The sequence below is a fragment of the Arachis hypogaea genome, chromosome 16 (genome assembly GCF_003086295.3).
Source record: "Arachis hypogaea cultivar Tifrunner chromosome 16, arahy.Tifrunner.gnm2.J5K5, whole genome shotgun sequence".
Taxonomy (NCBI): domain Eukaryota; kingdom Viridiplantae; phylum Streptophyta; class Magnoliopsida; order Fabales; family Fabaceae; genus Arachis; species Arachis hypogaea.
In genome coordinates, this window is record NC_092051.1 from 137,303,039 (window position 1) to 137,323,824 (window position 20,786).

General features: G+C 37.4%; 1 pseudogene; it reads right to left on the reverse strand.

The window, feature by feature from the left end:
• Positions 1–6,805: 6,805 nt before the first annotated feature.
• On the reverse strand, positions 6,806–6,896 carry LOC112761410 (small nucleolar RNA R71; annotated as a pseudogene).
• Positions 6,897–20,786: the final 13,890 nt, after the last annotated feature.

Consider the following 20,786-nt stretch of genomic DNA (forward strand, 5'->3'; position numbering starts at 1 on the left):
TTTTGTCTGTATTGTGAAATAAAATGTGTTCATTTGCTCTTACGTACAAAGTGTAGCTAACAATAGAAAAAATTAGATGTTTTTAAGTTTTAACAAAGGCTATGTTTTTTATTTTGGCTTTAGTGGGAGCGGTATCAAAAATTACGCTTTTGGTATTTAGAATCAAATGATGCCTTTAAAAACCAAAAGCTATTTCAAAAGAATAGATTAGACTTATCTGCATCACTTTAGAAATGTATGATATCACTTTAAAAATTACGCTTTTGGTTGTTAATTGTTTACGATGTTTCATTATTCAATGGAGTACAAAGATATGGCAAGATAAAATGTAGACCATGTATTATATGTGTTATCTTTCAGGTAGGTGTATATTTAAAATTAACTATTAATATAATATATATTAAAATATAAAATATATATTAAAAATAAGTTAAACAATATATATATTTATATATTGTTTTCGTGTGGTGAGCTTGTTAGGAGAGGTATAGCTCATCCGTCTCAATGTTGAGTTCGCTCCTGCATTGATTAGATAAGGTATCGGCTTTCAAAGAAAGACGGTGAAAGACACTTGTAAAGGGTGTTTAAGTTAGAAAAAATGTAAGATATAATGTAATTCTGTGTGATTAACGTACATTTCTACTTTTCTCTTTTTTTTGTTATCAAATAAATTAACTCTTTTCTGTACTATAGTGTGGTAACTCGTTTGACTTAATTTTCTGCTCACTCAGCGTGGTGTAAAAGTTATTTGTAACAATTTTTGTCTTTAGACTATTTTGATAAAGACACTAAAAATATTTTTTTTTAACGATGTTTATAAATATCATGATATTATTAGACATCTTTATTAAATCGGTTAATAATTTATTTTTTAATAAATCAGAACAAAATTGGTTTATTATATTAATAATAATAAATTCAGTTGTCTGCATTATCATTATTAGACTTGATTTGATCTGATCGATTTACACAGTTTAAAACGAATCATGTTTAAATTTTTTGATAAAAAGATAAATATATTTCTAATTTTTGTTAAAAAAAAAACTATGATCCAGTAGGTTATGTAAATTGGTCGGTTTAACTGGATTTGATAATAATTGGGTTTATTGTTATTGTTATAAAAAATCGGTTTTATTCTAATTTATTAAGAAATTTAAAAATAACCAGTTCATTAATACGTCTAATAATAATGCGACACATAAGTATCTTTATAAAAAGATGTTTTACACGTCTTTATGGGAATATCCTCCTTTTTTTTGTGTTAAGATAAATAGTTTGTTTTATTTAACACTTTATCGATTTATAAGGTTGATGGATACGAGCTATAGCGTATGGATCATATATCGTCGATCGCGCATCGCCGCGTTCTTTCTCCAACTTTTCTATTCTCCAACTTTTCTATTCGCAGCTCCGCACTCCAACCCTGATCGTTGGAATATCGTGCCTCTCCATGCAACACTTCGTCCCGTGATACCGCGACCTCCTCCCCCGAACCCTCTCGTTGCGACGCACATCTCTCCCTGCAGTTCCTCGTGCTTCGTCGCCTCCGTTGGCAACTTATCGTCCAACAACGCCGCATCCCCCCTCTCCCCACAATCTTCTCTTCTTTTTCCTCTTAAGTTTTGGATTATTCTTTCTATTAGTTTTGGATTTATTTTTTTTAGGTTTTGGATGTACTTTTGTTATATGTTTTGAATGTTTTTTCTTTTTAGTTTTTTTGATAAATTTTTTTAATAGTTTTAGAAGTTTCTTTTCTTAGTTTTTAGATGTTCTTTTTTTAATAATTTTTTATATCTCGTTTTATTAAGTTTTGAATTTTTAAAAATAATTTTAGATATTTCTCTTTTGTTAGGTTTTAGATGTTTTTATATTCGAAATTAATTCGTTCTTTATTATAATTAAAAGTCTTTTGAAAAATCTTTAACAATAATTTTGGATTTTTTTTGTTACAATTTTTTTATTTTTTTTTTACGGTGAATGGGGTAAAAATAAAATTAGAGTCATTCTTGAGTTGGAGCACTGCTTTTTTTTTTCTTTTTCGTTAACAACTCTTTCTTTACTAATTGGCTGCAGTTGGGTGCACTGCTAGTTAATTACTAAGAATTGTAAAGATTAACACAAATCATTAACAAATTTTTTAAAAAATTACAGTCCTATCTCAACAGAAATACATTAAAAATTACCTCCAACAAAACTAACAACAACAATATGCGTTGTTGAAGGTGCGTAAGAGGAGTGTGAGAATAGAGCAGAAGTGAAAATAGAGAGAAGAAATGAGAGTTCTTGTTTTCTCAATGTACTGAATGATAAACCACACTTTATACTGTTACAACAATCAGACATATACCAACTGAGTTAGAATAATTAGGGGCTAACTAAAAATTATGTTATAGGCTACTTGTTTAACTAACTCATTGTTATAACTAATAAATCAACTAACTAATTGCTAAGCTAGTACATCAAGTAACACCCTCCCTCAAGTTAGGAATGTGTAAGTTGACCAATCCTAACTTGCCAAAGAGTGTGGAGAACATGGACGGAGGCAGCGGTTTGGTCAGGATGTCCACAACCTGTTCAGTGGTAGAGATGGAAAGAAGATGAATAAGACCTTCTTGAAACTTGTCACGTATAATGTGGCAATCGGCCTCTATGTGCTTCGTGCGCTCGTGGAACACCGGGTTGGAGGCGATGTGAATTGCAGATTGGCTGTCACAGTAGGTGCTGATGGGCTTGGTGAGAGGCATTCCCAAATCCTTCAAAATGAAATTGAGCTAAATAGCCTCCTTAGTAGCAGCAGCGAGCGCCCGATATTCAACTTTGGCTGAACTGCAAGCAACTGTCACTTGCTTTTTGCTCTTCCATGAAACCAGGGCAGTGTTGATGTAGAAGCAGTTGGATGTCATAGATCTTCTTGAATCAGGACATGCTGCCCAATCGGAATCAGCAAATCCAGTGACACAGAGATCAGAGGTGGCCGAGAACACTATGCTAGTGACAGGTGAAGCTTTCATGTATCAGAGGATTCGATGGACATCACTGAGGTGAGAAGTAGTGGGGTGGTCAAGGTATTGACTCAACTTTTCAATGGCGAAGCTAATGTCAGGTCGGGTGTTGGTCAAATAGAGCAATTTGCCAACTAACTTTTGATATTGTGTAGAATCTGAGAGGGGAATGCCTTCAATTTTGCTAAGTTTGGTACTGTAGTCCATAGGGGTAGAAGCAGGCTTACAGTTCTCAAAACCAGCATCCTTCAAGATGTCCATAGCATACTTTTTTTATTAAGAAGAATGCCTTCTTTCGATTGTGCAACTTTCATCCCAATAAAGAATTTCAAATCTCCAATGTCCTTGATTTTGAACCTATCATCCAAGACTGTTTTGACTACATTAATTTCTCCCAAATCATTTCCAACCAATATAAAATCATCAACGTAAACCAACAATGCGGTGAATCCAAATTCAGTGTGCTTAGTAAACAAACTATAATCAGCCTTTGACTAAACAAAACCCAACTCAACCAGAACAGATTTCAGCTTTGTATTCCACTGTCGACTCGCTTGTTTTAGACCATAAAGCGACTTTTCAAGCTTGCACACTTGGCCAGCTTTGACGTCTAACCCTTGAGGTGGTTTCATGTACACCTCCTCATCCAAATCGTCGTGCAAGAATGCGGTATTGACATCAATTTGCTTGAGGAACCATCCCTTTTCCGCAGCCACAGCCAAGACAACTCTCAAGCTGCCCAGCTTCATCACAGGGCTAAATGTATCCCGATAGTCAATCTCAGGGACTTGGGTGAATCCCTTCGCCACAAATCGTGCCTTGTAGCATTTGATGCTGCCATCAGGGTTGTATTTCACTTTGAAAACCCACTTGTTGCCAATTGCCTTCTTGGCGGGTGGAAGTGAAGTGAGCTTCCAAGTTTGACTTTGCTTAAGAGCTTGGAGTTCATTCTTAATAGCATCAACCCAACAAGATTGAGTAATTGATTCACTGTAGTGTTTGGGTTCAATGTTAGAAGAGATGGCTAGAGAATATGCAGTATGTGATGCAGAAAATTTTTCATATGACAAATAATTCGATAAAGGGTACCTTTCAGATTTTTGAGTGGAAGCTGAGAAGTGGTAGCATTTAGACAATGATAGTTGTGCAAATGTGATGGTGCTCTGCGAATTCTTGTTGATTTTTTTAACAGGGGCAGTGGTGATGCATGTTAAGGTGCAAGTGTGTGATTTTGTGGCATATTTGTTTGATTAGGTGATGGAGATTGAATTGGTGGTTGATGCGTGAGCATCTTTCCTATCTTTTCCTAGTGAATTTGCATTCAAATTGTTGACTTTAATCAAGAATTAAATATCTTTTAGCTACTATAGATGCTACTTTGAGTCATGTGCAATTCTGTTTATTTCAGGTGGCATTCGGATGGATTTGATGGAGTTTCTGTAGAAAAAGAGAAGAAAGTGAATGAAGCTGTCAACCCTGACCTCCCTGCACTCTAATATGAATAACTCGAGCTACAGAGGTCTAATTGACGTGATTCGAGTGGCGGAGCTTTTCAACGATGTATAATATTCTATACTTCTTCTCCAGAAATTCGGCAAGGGTGGCGCCTAACTTGGGATTCTCCAAGTTAGGCACCAAGACAAACTTAATCCATCAATTACATGCTGCATAAGTGGCGCCTAACTTGGGTTTCACCAAGTTAGGCGCCAGGGCAAGCAAGTCACGCCAATCCTTGTTGCCTCCTCCAAGTTAGGCGCCACATCCTCCCAAGTTAGGCGCTAGGACCAGCTGCAACATTCAAAGCAATTCGGCCATGCTCAAGTTAGGCGTCACACTTCACCAAGTTAGGCGCCAATTATAAGAAGCAAAGTAGTCCCCCTTTCATCCATCAATACCTGCACAAGACATTAAGTGATTTTGATTAAATTTTTATTTTATTTATAAATAGGAAAATGTATTATTTAGTTTTAGAAAATATACTTTTACATTAATTAGGATTTGATATAAAAGAGAAAAAAATCAGCCTTTCGGGTTCATCTCTTCTCTTCCACCTTATTTCGCATTCTACAATTTTTCAGAATCCTTGTTTTCTCTCTGAACCATGAGCAACTAAACCTCCACTGTTAAGGTTAGGAGCTCTATTTATTCTATGGATTAATACTATGACCTTTCTATTTTAATTCATGTATTGATTTCAATTTCAAGAATTGTTTTCGTTCTTTATCTTATGAATCTGGGTGGAACGGAAGTATGACCCTTATTCTAATTGAGTTCTTGTAAACCTTGGAAAAGCAATTTACCTGAACAACAGCTTGAAAACAAATACTTCTAAATCACTAATTATCTGGACTTAACGGAATACATGACATATAATCCTCTTATATTTGGATAATTAGGGTTTCTGTGGTACATAAACTAGTTTTGAACTTAACCCTCTAATTGGAATCAAGTGACCAAGGAATTGGCGGTTGATAAAGGTTAGAGGAGACTAAAAAGGTCTAAGGAATTAGGGTTTAATGACATATAGTTTGCCATGAATTGAATCTTTCATGATTAAAGTAGTTGGTAAGAAAAGTAAATCTGGAAAATAAATATCTTTGAAACCTTAACTGCTTTCTCCATATATTTCACAAACCGTTTACTGCTTGCTTTCTGATATTCTGAATTTACTGTTAATGCTTTTGAACTCTCAAAACACCATTTGCTGTTTGTCTGACTAAGTAAATCATGCGATCATTGTTGTTTAGTCCATCAATCCTTGTGGATCGACCCTCATTCACTTGAGGTACTACTTGGTACGACCTGGTGCACTTGCCGGTTAGTTTGTGGGTTATAAATTCCGCACCAAGTTTTTGGCACCGTTGACAGAGATTGACTATGATTGACAACTATTAGTTGTTTGATTGCTTAGATTAGGCATTTTAGCTTTGATTTTATTTAATTTTGCCCTTTAATTTTCGAATTTTTTTAGCTACTATTTTTCCTTAATTTCTGAAATTAAGTTTGGTGTTTCCTAGTTAATTTAACTTTAATTTTCTTGTCATTTTTTATATATAAATTTCGAAATTCCTAGTTTAATTTTTGTCATCATTTTCGAAAATTTTTAACTTTAATTTGTTTGTGTTTTATTCTATTTCTTTACACAGGTTACCTCACTGGGAATTCTCTACACTCTGACGTAGAGAATTCCACTTTTCTTATTTTCTGTCTGTTTATGAGCAGGAACAAAGATAAGGAACCTCTTACAGATTTTGATCTTGAACTTGAAAGGAATCTGAGGCGGCACTTGCAATAAGCTAGACTTTACAAGGCTAGTGAAAATTTGAGTGAGACTTTTGAAAAGGAAGCTGCAGAGTCCACTATGGATCATAGTTGTGTTGTTAATGCCAATGTGGCAAATCTGAATGAGAATGAACAACCTAGAAGACTACTTGGCTCATACACTGCCCCCAATGCAGATCTTTATGGAAAAAGTATTGTGGTGCCTCCTATAGCTGCAAACAACTTTGAACTGAAGTCTCAGCTAGTCTCTCTTGTGCAACAAAATTGGCAGTATCACGGACTTCCTCAGAAAGACCCAAATCAATTTATTTCTAATTTTCTGCAGATTTATGATACTATGAAGATGAATGGAGTGAATTCTGAAGTTTACAAACTCATGCTCTTCCCATTTGCTGTGAGGGATAGAGCAAAGCCATGGTTAGATTATTAGCCCAAGGAGAGTTTGGACACTTAGGATAAGGTGGTCACTGGATTTTTGTCTTAATTTTTCCCACCACAAAAGCTGACTAAGCTAAGGGTGGAGGTTCAGACCTTCAAGCAGAAAGATGGTGAGACCCTCTATGAAGCTTGGGAGAGATACAAGCTGCTGACCAGGCAATACCCTCCTGACATGTTTTTTAAATGGAATCAGTTGGAGATCTTTTATGAGGGCTTATGTGAAATATCCAAGATGTGTTTAGATAATTCTGCAGATGGTTCATTGCACATGAAGAAGACACCTGAGGAGACTACTGAGCTTATTGAGTTGGTTGCTAACAACCAATATCTCTACTCATCTAACAGGAATCCTGTGAACTCTGGGACCCCTCAGAAGAAAGGCGTTTTGGAAGTAGAGGCTTTGGATGCTCTTCTTGCTCAGAACAAAATTTTGTCTCAGCAGATGAATTTGATTACTCAACAATTGAGTGGGATGCAGGTTTCAGCTATTAATACTCAGAATGCCCCTCAAGAGGCTCCTTATGACATGACTGGTAGCTATATGCAAGGTGAGAATTATGATTATGCTCAATCTCCTTCTAAACAGGTCAATTACATGGGGAATGCTCCTAGAAACTCCAATAATGATCCATATGCTAAGACCTATAATCAGGGATGGAGAAATCACCCAAATTTGGGGTGGAGAGAGCAACTTCAGAGATCACAAAATTTTAATAATAATTCTCAGGGCGGTTTCCAGTAGAATAGTTATAATAACCGCCCATTTTAGTCTCATCAACAATAACCACCTCAGCAGGCAAATTCTCAACCCTAGAAGAACACTAATTTGGAAGCACTACTAGCTAGTTTTATGCAGGAGACTAGAGCTTCACTCAGAAACTTGGAGGTGCAAGTAGGCCAGTTGAGCAAACAAGTACCTGAGAGGCCTCCAAGTATATTTCCTGGTGATACAGTGGTGAACCCAAGAGAAGATTGCAAGGCCATTCAATTGAGAAGTGGTAAAGTAGCTGGTTCTAAGACTAAGGTCAATGAGGAGCTAGTTGAAAATGAAGCTCCAGAGGAAAAGAAAGAAGAGGTGGAGCACGTCCCTTCTAGGCGTGCAGATAATCTATTCTCAGTCTCTCTTGACACTCATCCTACATTGCCTAAGGCTCCTGAGTACAAGCCTAAAATGCCATATCCTCAGAGACTTCAAAAGGCTTCCAAAGACAAGCAATTTTCCAGATTTTTAGAAGTCTTCAAGAAGCGTCAAATCAACATTCCTTTTGCTGAAGCTCTTGAGCAAAGGCCTCTCTATGCTAAATTCATGAAAGAACTGTTGACTAACAAGAGGAATTGGAAGGAAAATGAGACAGTGGTGTTAACTAAGGAATGCGGTGCTATTATTCAACATAACCTTTCTGAGAAGTTGCAGGATCCAGGAAGCTTTGTAATTCCTTGCACCATTGGAGATGTCACTATTCAGAGATCTTTGTGTGATCTTGGAGCTAGCATCAACCTCATGCCACTTTAGTGATGAAAAAGCTCCAAATTGAGGAGGTAAAATCCATTCATATTTCTCTTCAACTTTCTGATCTTTCTATTAAAATTCTTGTGGGGGGTTTTTGAGGATTTACTTGTGAAAGTTGGGCCATTTATTTTTCCTGCTGATTTTGTCATATTGGATATGGAAGAGGATCAAAAGTCCTTTATTATTCTTGGAAGACCCTTTTTAGCTACAGGTAGAGCTTTGATTGATGTGCAAAAGGGTGAATTAACCCTAAGGGTCAATAAAGAACAGGTGATCCTTAATGTATTTGAAGCTATTAAACACCCTAATGATTCTGAGGGGTGTATGAGCGTTGATGTTGTTGAACCACTTGTTCAAGAGGTATTAGAAGCTGAGGTACTTGATGATATTCTGGATCCTCTCTCTGATTATGAATTACTTGAGATTGATGATTCACCACCCCAGAAGGACATGGTGAGCACGCCTAAGGTGGGGGGAGAAATCTCTAAGCTTGAGCTAAAGCCCTGGCCTCCTTCTTTGAAATATGTGTTCCTAGGTGAAAATGATTCATATCTAGTGATTATTAGCTCTTCCTTACAGCCTGCTGAGGAAGAGGTGTTGATTACAGTTCTTAAGAGTCATAAAACAGCTCTTGGGTGGACCATTGATGATTTAAAGGGGATTAGTCCAACCAAGTGTATGTACAAGATCCTTCTTGAAGATGATGCTAAATCGGTTGTGCAACCACAAAGGAGACTCAATCCAACTATGAAAGAGGTGGTCCAAAAAAAGGTAATGAAAGTATGGGAAGCCGGCATTATATACCCTATTTCTGACAGTCCTTGGATGAGTCCTGTGCAGGTAGTTCCCAAGAAAGGAGGGATGACAGTGATCAAAAATGAAAAGAATGAGCTAATTCCTACAAGGACCGTCACAGGATGGAGAATGTGCATAGATTACAGGAGGCTCAACATTGCTACAAGGAAGGATCACTTCCCCCTGCCTTTCATTGATCAGATGCTTGAGAGGTTAGCTGGTCATGCTTTTTATTATTTTCTAGATGGATATTCTGGATATAACCAAATTGCAGTGGACCCTCAAGATCAAGAGAAGACGGCATTCACATGTCCTTTTGGAGTATTTGCTTACCGGAGAATGCCATTTGGACTCTGTAATGCCCTAGCAACTTTTCAAAGGTGTATGCTTTCAATTTTTTTGATATAGTTGAAAAGTTTATTGAGGTATTTATGGATGATTTTTCTGTTTTTGGTAATTCTTTTGAATCCTGCCTTAAGCATTTATCTCTGGTCTTGAAACGATATCAAGAATCAAACCTTGTTTTAAATTGGGAGAAATGTCACTTTATGGTCACAGAAGGTATTGTTCTTGGACACTGGATTTCAAGCAAGGGAATTGAGGTTGATAGAGCAAAGGTGGAGGTAATTGAAAAATTACCATCACCAACTAATGTTAAGGCAGTCATAAGTTTCTTGGGTCATGCAGAATTTTATAGAAGATTTATAAAGGATTTTTCTAAAATTGCTAATCCATTGAGCAACTTATTGGTTGCTGATGTTCCTTTTGTATTTGATACTGAATGTCTGCATGCTTTTGAAACTCTGAAAGCAAACCTTACCTCTGCTCCTAGCATAGCTCCCCCTGACTGAGATTTGTCATTTGAACTAATGTGTGATACTAGTGATTATGCTATAGGAGCTGTTTTAGGACAGAGGCACGGTAAGTTTATGCATGTCATTTACTATGCTAGTCGTGTATTAAATGATGCTCAAAAGAATTACACAACTACAGAAAAAGAATTATTAGCTATTGTGTATGCTATTGATAAGTTTAGGTCCTATTTAATTGGTTCTAAGGTTATTGTTTATATTGATCATGCTGCTTTGAAGTACCTTCTAACCAAATAGGATTCTAAACCAAGATTAATCAAATGGGTGCTGCTCCTTCAGGAGTTTGATATTGAGATCAAAGATAGGAAAGGGTCAGAAAATCAAGTGGCTGACCACCTTTCCAGGATTGAACCTGAAGAAGGCGTGCAACCACCCACAGTTGTGACTGAAACATTTCTGGATGGGTAACTTTTTGTCATTCAGCAGGCTCCATGGTTTACGGACATTACAAATTACAAAGTCATGAATTTCATTCCAAAAGAGTATAGTAAACAACAAGTGAAGAAGCTACTGACTGATGCAAAGTACTACTTTTGGGAGGAACCATATCTTTTTAGAAGATGCTCAGATGGTATAATCTGGAGGTGTGTTTCAGATGAGAAAACACAGTAGATTCTTTGGCACTATCATGGCTCTGATTATGGAGGCCACTTTGGTAGTGAAAGAATAGCTACAAAGGTCCTTCAGAGTGGTTTTTACTGGCCGACTCTCTTCCGGGACTCAAGAGCATTTGTGAAGAACTGTGACAGATGTGAAAGAGCTAAGAATCTCCCTGCCAACCATGGGATGCCATGGCAAGGGATTCTTGAGATTGAGTTATTTGATGTGTGGGGTATTGACTTCATGGGACCTTATCCACCCTCATATTCCAATAATTATATCCTGGTGGCAGTTGATTATGTGTCCAAGTGGGTGGAAGCTGTGGCTCTGCCCACCAATGATGCCAAAGTGGTGATGAGCTTTCTTCAGAGATATATCTTCAGCCGATTTGGTGTCCCAAGGACACTCATTAGTGATGGTGGAAGTCACTTCTATAACAGACAGCTGGACTCACTTCTATAATAGATAGCTGGACTCACTTCTACAGAGGTATGGAGTCCGTCATAAAGTGGCAATCCCCTATCACCCTCAGACAAGTAGACAGGTTGAGGTTTCTAACAGAGAACTCAAGAGGATTCTAGAGAAGACCATCAGTATCTCACGGAAGGATTGGTCTAGAAAGCTTGATGATACTCTCTGGGCATACCGGACAGCATACAAGACTTCTATTGGCATGTCCCTTATCAGTTGGTCTATGGTAAAGCCTGTCACATGCCAGTTGAGCTGGAGCATCAAGCTTACTGGGCAATCAAGTTTATGAACTTTGATGCTCAAGCTGCAGGAATAAAGAGGATACTTCAGTTGAATGAGCTTGATGAATTCAGATATTCTGCCTATGAGAATTTCAAGCTCTATAAGGAGAGAACTAAGATATGGCATGATAAGAAGATTGCCATCAGAGTCTTTGAGCCAGGTCAGAGAGTGCTGAAATCAGATATTCTGTTCAATTCAAGGCTCAAACTCTTTCCCGGGAAGCTGAAATCCGGGTGGTCAGGACCGTTTGTGGTAACCAGAGCATCACCGTATGGTCATGTGAAAATTTAGGAAGAGAATTCTAACAGAAGGTTTACAGTTAATGGCCAGATATTGAAGCACTATTCTGGAGGTGAGATTGATCGCCAAGGGTCTACTCATCTGCTGACCTAGCATAACTGACCATCAAGCTAGTGACGTTAAAGAAGTGCTTGTCGGGAGACAACGCGATATTTTTGTATCCCTTAGTTTGATTTCTTTTACTTTGATTTTGTTATTTGTTTGGTTTTATTTGAGTTTCTACTATTTTTTCTCTATTTTACGTGTGTTTGGATCATGCAGAATAATTAGAAAAGAAATAGGTACCTGAAGACAGAGTTTCGGACACCCTGGAGTAGCTTGGTTCAGATTGGGTGGCACATAACTTCAAAACCTCAAGTTAGGCGCCACATTTATGCTCAATTTGGGTGTTACTCACTAGAGGGGTGGCGCCTAACTTCACCCCTTGAAGTTAGGCGCCAATGCTGCATACAAGTTTGGTGTTACTCTCGGGAAGGATGGCGCCTAACTTGGCTCCATCAAGTTAGGCGCCACACCAAGCGTTAGAATTGCATCCAATTCGGGAGGCCTGAAGTTAGGCACCAGGGATGTCAAGTTAAGTGCTAGGTTGGGGCTTCAAATGTAGTTAGGCACCAGGGATGTCAAGTTAGGCACCCAAGGAGAAGTAGCACATGAAGTTAGGCGCCGTTTATGTCAGGTTAGGCGCCAGCCCCCTAACTTTGACTAGTTCCAAACCAAATCAAGCCTATTAATACACTGAATCTCCACTAATTGCACTATATTCCCTTCCCTTTTTCAAAGCCTTCAACCCTGTGCACCATGCCCGTGACCCCTGCCCCCTTCCATTCCCAACATATGCTCCATTCCCCATACCTACCCGTGACACCCTCTCCTTCCCAATCCACTACCCGTGACACTTCCCACCCCAACGAATCCCCACCCAACCCTCTATATAAGCCCCCCCTCTATCCCATCTCCAGACACACACAATAACTCTCCCTTCCCTCATCACAACACAAACCCCTCTCAACAATCCTCACCCCCTTCTCTATAAACACAACACATTCTCCCCATCCTAACTGTGCTCCCTTGTCCCAACCTTCACCCCCTTCCATACACATTACACCCCTTCCACTAACCCCATTCTGTCCATCCCCTCTTCTTTTCTTTATCCTTTTCTGTGTTCATTCAGTAAAAAAAATAGAATAAAAAAGAAAATTTTAAATTTAATTTTTATTTTCTTCTTTTGCAATTTCTTCTTTCACTCCCCTCTGTCTTCCCCTTTGTCTTTTTCTAATTTGCTCGGAGACGAGAAAAAGTTTTAAGTTTGGTGTTGTCGCTTTACTTGTTTGTTTTCTCTATTTTCTGTAATGGCACCCAAAACTAGTGCGCCTCAAAGAAGAGGAAAGGCAAAGAGCCAGCCGCCAGTTCTCATGATACACACAGGTTTCAATCCAAAATCCATGAAGAACACTTTTATGATCATACTTACAAGAAGGATGTGACTCCGAAAGTGAGATTTGCACTGAAACCGGATGAATATCCAGAAATTCAATTTGAAATTGAGAGAAAAGGGTGGCATTTTTTATGTAACCCGCACATGGAGGTTGGACAACTGATGGTCCAAGAATTTTATGGAAATCTCTGGGTCACGTACAAGGATGTTGAGTGGGTCAATGAGAAGAATTATCAGAGTTATGTGAGAGGTAAGGTCATTGATTTCAGCCCAAGAAGCATCCGACAGGCCCTCCATCTGCTGCGTCCACCTCAGCTATTTGCCTATTACAGTGAGAGGATGCATAGAGACCAGGAACTAGACCAAGTCATTGAAGAATTATGCATTCTGGGTTCTCAGTGGAGGATAGGTGCATAGGGGAAGCCAAACCAACTAAAGAGCACTGATCTTCTTCCTGTAGCTAGGGGATGGTTAGACTCATCCGAAGGTCTATCATGCCTACTAGCAACCGATCCAAATGTACTGTGGACCGAGCTGTCATGATTTATTGTATCATGCCTACTAGGCTTGGTTTTCCACATCTGATTTACCGCTTGTGTGAAGCAGCAGCGGTAAAGGTGGAGAATAACTTTCCCATTCTTGTTGAGAGATCAATTACTAAGAAGACCATGGAGACTCATAGGGAACAGCACAGGGTCCCCAGAGAAGAGCAAGTTGAGGAGGAAGCTCAACAGGGCCAGCCACCATTGCCTCAGGGACACTACTTCCCACTTCAGGAATACTAGAAGTAGCTCACTTCCTCTATTGAGCAGATGAGGATCACGCAGGATAGCCGCTGGCAGCAGTACACTGCGTCTATTGAGGAAATGAGGGTGACACAAAACAACCGTTGGGAGTATATCACCACCACCCTTGATCAAATGAGAGCTGCTCAGGACTCTCAGCACCAGAAGATATTCCAGCTGAGACGGGATTATAGCCACCTGAGAAGAACATATGGATCACAGACAGAAGAGAGAGATCCCCACCATGGAGATTGAGTTGGCTTAGTTCCTTTCACTTCCTATATTATTTTGCCATTACTATGTCATGTTCCTGTTTTTTGCTGTTTTGTCTTACTTTCTGCATGATCCTTTGTTATTTCAATTCCTAAGTTCTAGTTTAATTTGCTATTTTAATTCCGTTATTTGCTTTTAATTCTGAAAAGTGTCTCAGGTATCGGTCACTGAGCTTGAATTCAAAAGAAAAAAGAAAAGAAAAAGATGTATTATATGAGAAATAGAGTTTATAACAAAGAGTAGTCTTATTTACTTAAATGTGGTGGTATTCTTTGTGATTCTGAATGCATGACATGAACCGTGCATATTTGAATTTGAATCAAAGGATGTTGATGTATAAGGAACAGAAATTTAGAGAAGTATTATGAATTCTCTGAATTAAATAAAAGCTTAATCTTTGAAGAAAAAGAAACAGCAAAAAAATAAAAATAAAAGCAAGGTCCAAGGCTCTGAGCATCAATGACTGGGGAGGTCAGACAAGATTAAAAGCTCAAAGAGTTGTTTTCCTAGTCATATGGTTGTGGTGTAAATGTGTTAAGTAATCCTTGAGACAGAACACTAAAAGTCGAGATCAAATGCATTTAACAGAGTATGCCAAAGGCTTTGAGCCCCACTGTCTGGGAGTAACTGAAAGAAAAATCAGAACTTAAAGAGGGTTCCCCAGTTAAGTGCTTGTGGTGTTTTTGTGTCAAGTAATCCTTGAGACAAAACATTTAAAGATACGGCTAGGTTCAGGGTGCAAAGCACCAAAGAAAAGAGAATTAAAGGAAATTTGATGTGTTCAAGGATTAAACTGAAGTATAAAAGATTAGAGAATTCATAATATTATCCGGATTCTAATTCCGAATGACAGTGATATTCCTCTTATTCAAAGGAGAATGAGATGCCAAAACTATTCAGGATTGCAATAGGTAAACCCCACTTTAAGAAGAGACATGAGCTTAATTGAACTCTCACTTCTCATGCAAATTCACATTTTAAACCTGTATTAGTTTTGGTTGCTTGAGGACAAGCAACAACTCAAGTTTGGTGTTGTGATGCGTGATCATCTTTCCTATATTTTCCTAGTAAATTTGCATTCAAATTGTTGAGTTTAATCAAGAATTAAATATCTTTTAGCCACTAAGGACGCTACTTTGAGTTGTGTGCAATTCTGTTTATTTCAGGTGGCATTCAGATGGATTTGATGGAGTTTTTGTAGAAAAAGAGAAGAAAGCGAATGATGCTGTAAACCCTGACCTCCTTGCACTCTAACATGAATAACTTGAGCTACAGAGGTCCAATTGACGTGATTCCAGTGGCGTTGGAAATCTAACTTCTAGAGCTTTCCAACAATTATCTATACTTCTTCCCCAGAAATTTGGCAAGGGTGGCGCCTAACTTGGCATTCTCCAAGTTAGGCGCCGAGACAAACTTAATCCATCAATTGCATGCTGCATAGGTGGCACCTAACTTGGGTTTCACCAAGTTAGGCGCCAGGTCAAGCAAGTCACGCCAATCCTTGCTGCCTCCTCTAAGTTAGGCGCCATATCCTCCCAAGTTAGGTGCCAGGACCAGCTACAACATTCAAAGCAATTCGGCCATGCTCAAGTTAGGCGCCACACTTCACCAAGTTAGGCGCCAACTATAAGAAGCAAAGTGGTCCCCCTTTCATCCATCAATACCTACACGAGACATTAGGTGATTTTGATTAAACTTTTATTTTATTTATAAATAGGAAAAGATATTATTTGGTTTTAGAAAATATATTTTTACGTTAATTAGGATTTGATATAAAAGGGAAAAGAATCAGTCCTTCGGGTTCATCTCTTCTCTTCCACCTCATTTCGCACTTTACAGTTTTTCAGAATCCTTGTTTTCTCTCTGAACCATGAGCAACTAAACCTCCATTGTTAAGGTTAGGAGCTCTGTTTATTCTATGAATTAATACTATTACCTTTCTATTTTAATTCATGTTTTAATTTCAATTTCAAGAATTGTTTTCGTTCTTTATCTTATGAATCTGGGTGGAACGGAAGTATGACCCTTATTCTAATTGAGTTCTTGTAAACCTTGGAATATAACTGAACAACAACTTGAAAAAAAATTTTCCTAAATCACTAATTATCTTGACTTAACGGGATACGTGACATATAATCCTCTTATATAGCACATAAACTAGTTTTGAACTTAACCCTCTAATTGGAATCAAGTGACCAAGGAATTGGTAGTTGATGAAGGTTAGAGGAGACTAAAAAGGTCTAAGAAATTAGGGTTTAGTCACATATAGTTTTCCATGAATTGAATCTTTCATGATTAAAGTAGTTGGTAAGAAAAGTAAATCCAGAAAATAAATATCTCTGAAACCTTAACTACTTTCTCCATATATTTCACAAACCATTTACTGCTTGGTTTTTGATATTCTGAATTTACTATTAATGCTTTTGAACTCTCAAAACACCTTTTGCTGTTTATCTAACTAAGTAAATCAGGCAATCATTGTTGTTTAGTCCATCAATCCTCGTGGGATCAATCCTTATTCACTTGAGGTACTACTTGGTACGACCCGGTGCACTTGCCGGTTAGTTTGTGGGTTATAAATTCTGCACCAGTGGTGTATGTGCTGAATTGAAATTTTATGGGGCATCATTATTATTGTTGGAAATCTCAGTGTGTGAGTTGGATGCATGCGATGCTTGATAATTAGTGTGTGATGTGTGAGGTTGGAGAATGATGTCATATGCAAAAAGGTCAGTTTTGAACTGAATAGAAGATGCAGTGTGTGTGCTTTGGTCAGGGTGTGTGCTTAAGTATGAAAGATGATCTTCATAGAAAGACACATCTCTTGAAGTAAAGATCTCTCTAGTCTTTAGATTAATTAAGAGATATCCCTTGGTACCCTCCTTGAAACCCAAAAATGCACATCTTTTGGATCTTGAATCCAGTTTCTTTCGATTTGCTTGGAGTGTACTGGCATATGCCAGACACCCAAAAACCCTTAAATGAGATATGTCAGGTAAAGAGTTATGCAAAGCTTGATAAGGTGATAAATTGTTCAGAAAATTTGATGGTAATCTATTCATGATGTGAACTAAATATGAAACTGCATATTGCCAAAAACACTTAGGGACATTTGAGTGATAGAAAATTGCTCTAGTTATTTCAAGAATGTGTTGATGTTTTCATTCAACAATACCATTTTGTTGAGGAGTTTCAACACATGATCTTTGGTGTAATATACCAGTTTCATTGAAGAAGGAGTGCATCAAAAATTCAGTTCCATTATCGGACCTTATACATCTGATTTTGCTGTCGTACTATGTTTTAAAAAGTTTTACAAAAAATTTAATGAGATCAGCAACTTCACTTTTGTTTTTCATGAAGAATACCCAAGTGAACCTTGTTTTATCGTCTACTGTGGTTAAGAAATATCTTTGTCCTCCCGTGGAGGGAATAGCTAGCGAGCCCCAAACATCCACATAAATTAAATCAAAGGAAGTTAATGAAACTGTGCTACTATTATTGAATGGTAATCTCTTTTGCCTTGTTAGGTGACATGAGTCACAAGGTTGTACATCAGTGTCACAATGAATGAATCTGAAAATTTTCTTCATTTTTTTCATTCTATGAGATGGTGCATGGCCTAACCTAAAATGCCATAGCTTTGTGTTTGAAATATTCAGTATTGGCATGTCTACATGAGTTTTATTTGATACCTGTGTAATTTCTGATCGTGAAGCATCACAGTTCAAGGTATAAAGGCCACCACACACTCTAGCTACTCCAATCATCCTCTTCGAGAGTAAGTCATGTATCTTACAATTGTCATCAGTGAAACTCATTTTACAATGCAAATGTTTTGTGGCTTTTGATACTGATATCAATTTGAAATTTAAAGATGGAATGTATAATGCATTTGTGAGGTACAATTTATTTGAAAATTTGATAGTTCCAGCTATGTTGCTAATGGTTTATGCACCATTAGGCAACCGAATGATTATAGGAGCTATCTTGAAATGAGTTTGAAAATCTTCTAGCCAATAGGATACGTGAATAGTAGCTCCTGTATCTATTATCCAAGAACCATGTTTTAATATAGAAATGTTTCAAATGAACACGCTTGACTTAAAATGCATGATATGCACCAAGTTACTTTGATGAGGTACTTGTTCTAGGGTTGTGATTTGGTTAGCACTGTGGATCTGCTTTGCCTCTCCCCTCTTTTGAGTAAAGCTAGTAGGGCTAATTTCTGCTCTGGAGTAAAGTCAACATTGGAAGTTCCATTTTCTTCCACACAACCAGAATCGTCAATGCCATCGCCATTTATTTTAGCACTGAAATTCACTGCTCCCAAACCTCCGTTCGAGTTCAGATTTCTCAGTCTAAGATGAGAGGGAAAACCATGTTTCTTGTAACATACATCCACTGTGTGGCCTCCTTTACCACAGTATGAACACTACATTCTACCTCTTCCCGTTTGTCCTCTCCCAAAGCCTAGGAATCTACCTCGTCTACCTTTTCCTCTCCCTCTACCTTGTGAGACCTCAGCAGTGTTGAAGGATTTGGTAGAGTATAATAAGATCTTGGGGTCTATGGTATCATCCATGGTTTGGTTTTACCTTTCTTGTCTAGTCATCATGGAAAACACAACCTTTAAATCTGGCAGTGGCTCTATTAGCATAACCTGAGCTCTAACATTCGCAAACTGTTCATTAAGTCCTCTTAGGAATCTAGTTACATAATCTTCCATTCTATATTTTTCCATTTCTCCTAATCCACAAGTACACACATATTCACAATTGCAGGGTGGAATAGGCCTGAAATCATCAAATTCTTCCCACAGCGACTTCAGTTTTGTGAAGTATTGTGTCACGCTTATTTCTCCTTGTCTTGTTCCGTATAGCTCCTCCTGCAGTTCTGCAATTCGAAATCTATTACCTTCATGGTACCTATGTTTCAGGTCCTCCCATAGCTCATATGTAACCTTATTCCACATTATGCTTCGGGTGATTTTAGGGTTCAGTGAGATTTTAATCCAGGTTAAGACATATGTATTACATCTATCCCACAGTTCAAACAATGGATCATTCTTATCAGGTTTTTTTAAACTTTCATCAACAAATTTCAGCTTGTTTTTCAATTTTAGGGCTAACCACATCGCGTTGCTCCAACTACTGTAATTCTTGCCATCAAGAATGGTAGGGATGAGGGGAATACCAGTATTTTCGAAAGGATGAAGGTAGAAGTGGTTCGATGAATTTTGGCTAGTGTTGCTACTATTCCTGTTGAGGTGAGCCTGGATCGATGAGATCCTGTTCAAGAACGCCGCGATACCTTGAGGATCGAGGCCTTGGAAGGAATTGCCTTGGTTCATTCAGAATTGCTCTGAATTTTGAGTTGGATCCATCACTAAGTTTCAGATCGTGCACTTGATGTGTGCTTCGATTTGAATTCTGAGCTTCTCTTTCCTCAATTGCTGTTCTTTCTATTCTCACCCCTTTGTGTTCCACGCTCACCACACCATGTTGAAGGTGCGTAAGGGGAGTGTGAGAATAGAACAGAAGTGGAAACAAAGAGAAGAAATGAGAGTTCTTGTTTTTTCAATGTACTAAATGATGAACCACACTTTACACTGTTACAACAATCATATATATACCAACTGAGTTAAAATAATTACGGGCTAACTAAAAATTCTGTTATAGACTACTTATCTAACTAATTGGCTGCTATAACTAATAAATCAATTAACTAATTGCTAAACTAGTACATCAAGTAACAATGGTCTTCATATTAGTTCTTCACTTGGTAAAAAAAATATTTTCATAACAGCAACGTTGGTAATGAAATATATTTTTGTCTTTGAATAATAATAATAAAGATATTCTCATTGATTGAGTGGCATGTTGACACCTAGCACTATGTTAGTTGGGAGGAAGCAGTTTAGCAGAGGTTGTTAGAGCTTGTTGTGGTATGTGTCATGAGTGGCTTGTGATAGAGCCGAAGCTTAGTTGACGTGATTAATTGGCAACCTTATAAGCGTAGTTTTACTTCTTGGACTCCTTTTTTTTGTATGCCTTATTGAACTCAATAGATTTATGATACAAAATTTTTCGGTTGTTAATAGATTTATGGTAGACAAATGTGAGTATATTAACGGATTTGACTATATATACTGCTTAAGTATTAATTGAATTGGAAAATGGTCATAACTGAGTCAAAGCATATTTAGTTTAGATTTTAGACCCGTAAAAAAAGAAAAAGAAGGATATTTAGTGAATCTTTGATATATAGTAAATTATTAATTTTCTGTGAATATGTTCCGTGTGTATATATATATATATATATATATATATATATTTTGCAAAACATTCACCCTAAGTGTTTAGAACAAAATTGAATCATGCGTTAACTTTAGAATTTGAAATTTTATCTATCGTGAGATTGTCAACATTAATTACGTGACTCTTTTTAATCAATGATATTTAAGAATGAGAAGAATTAATATTTATCACTTAATATACCAAAAAGGGTTATGTTATCAAAAATAAATTTGTAATGCATGTTATGTAAAGAAAATTAGTTTATGTTCTCTTGAAATACACAAAAAAAATTATTGAATTTATATTTTTAAATTTATTTTTATTAATTTGTTTAATCTGTATATGTTCCATCATTTAATACATATTATATTTTTGTACATAGGTATTTTTCAATAATTACTAAAAATATATAAATTTATATTACAATATATAATTAATAAAA